At 44.0% G+C, this 1,318-nt stretch overlaps 1 long non-coding RNA gene across 1 annotated transcript in view; it reads right to left on the bottom strand.

Moving 5' to 3' along the window:
• LOC109951464 (uncharacterized) overlaps positions 1-782 on the bottom strand; it is a 25,292-nt gene extending 24,510 nt beyond the window's left edge. The window contains exon 1 of the long non-coding RNA XR_002273604.1: positions 668-782. This is a non-coding gene — a long non-coding RNA (uncharacterized LOC109951464). The remainder of the gene's footprint in view (positions 1-667) is intronic.
• Between the last annotated feature and the right edge of the window lie 536 nt (positions 783-1,318).

Raw genomic sequence — 1,318 nt, 5'->3', positions numbered from 1 at the left:
TGGTACCTGCACTATGATTTCACTTATAGTTCCAGTTACTGTAGTTGAAGCAGCAGTCTCTGACATTGAGTCAGGCTCTGGTCATCCTTTTAAGGGACACCGGTTAAAGCGGGATGCCCTATTTGATCCAGCTAGATTATCCCCCACGTACATTGATGCAATTGGTGTTCCCCAGTGGCGTCCCAAATGAATATAAGTTCGTTGATCAAGTGGCAGCAGGCTTTGAGTCTGCTCTCTTCTGGTGGGTGACCATAAACATAATTGATTTTCTTCATGCTTTGACTACTGCTCTGGTCAGCTGCAAAGCTGGCACCGGGAGACGTCACGGTTTGGCGTTCCTGTGTAGAATGGGGCTAGCCCAAAGCGATATAATGTTGGGTTCGGGGTCTTTCATCCTTCAGCTGCCTGCGTGCATGTTGGAGGTGCAAGATACCTGAGCGTGTAATGTTAATTTTTACCTGTGTTCATGGAATACATCAGCGCTGTTTTGAAGCTACTTGGACTGCCTCGTCTCTCAGAGTTAGCATGGTACAAAGAACCGGAATACAACACTTGTAAAGAACCGGACTGATTCACCCCTACATATTTCCTCTTTCAATCAGTAAATGTGCTGGAAATGTTACATGATATCAGCTGTTGTATTATGGGTCTTGGTCCTGACACATACCATAGCTTCTACATGCTCCTGCAGGCACGTGTACCAGGACTTCTTCACAGACATCATACCATCACTGAATGCTTCTTTGCGCCTCCACAGGATCTCATCTGGGATCAAGCCGAGGCCTTTGAAAGATTCCCTCAGAAGGTGCTTCTCCACTCCATGCTGTTTACACAAGGGACAAACTCAGAGACTTGGCCTACAAACTCCTGTTAGGATGTGACACCATGATCATATTCCACCTAACTGTGTAGGAATGTCTTTTTAATCCTGCTAATTATTTGAATCCACTATTTTGAGTTGTTATCTATGAAAAAGGTTTGCCTCCCAAAACAAACAAACATTACTCAGACATTACTGTGATGGATTCAGTTACCGTTATTGGTTAGTGGAGGACTTGCCTGGTGAAAGTAAATGTATCCCTGAGTCAGCTCATCAGAACCGTCTTCAGAGAAGACCACCACACTGTCCGTCTTCTCCCTGATGTACTTTGAAACCAAGTACATCCCTACAGTGGGACAAACACAATGAAGTGTCTTATGAGCACACATAATAATTAGGATGCTAGTTCATATAAACACAGCACAATACTAAGTCCAACTCTGAAAGGCAATGGCTACCATTTGTAATAAAGAGAATCCATCCTGATGATTCTCAGAA

This window comes from Monopterus albus, unplaced genomic scaffold (genome assembly GCF_001952655.1).
Source record: "Monopterus albus unplaced genomic scaffold, M_albus_1.0 scaffold390.1, whole genome shotgun sequence".
NCBI classification, from domain to species: Eukaryota; Metazoa; Chordata; class Actinopteri; order Synbranchiformes; family Synbranchidae; genus Monopterus; species Monopterus albus.
Note: the sequence above shows the minus strand (reverse complement) of the source record. Positions and strands in the feature narration are given on the sequence as shown.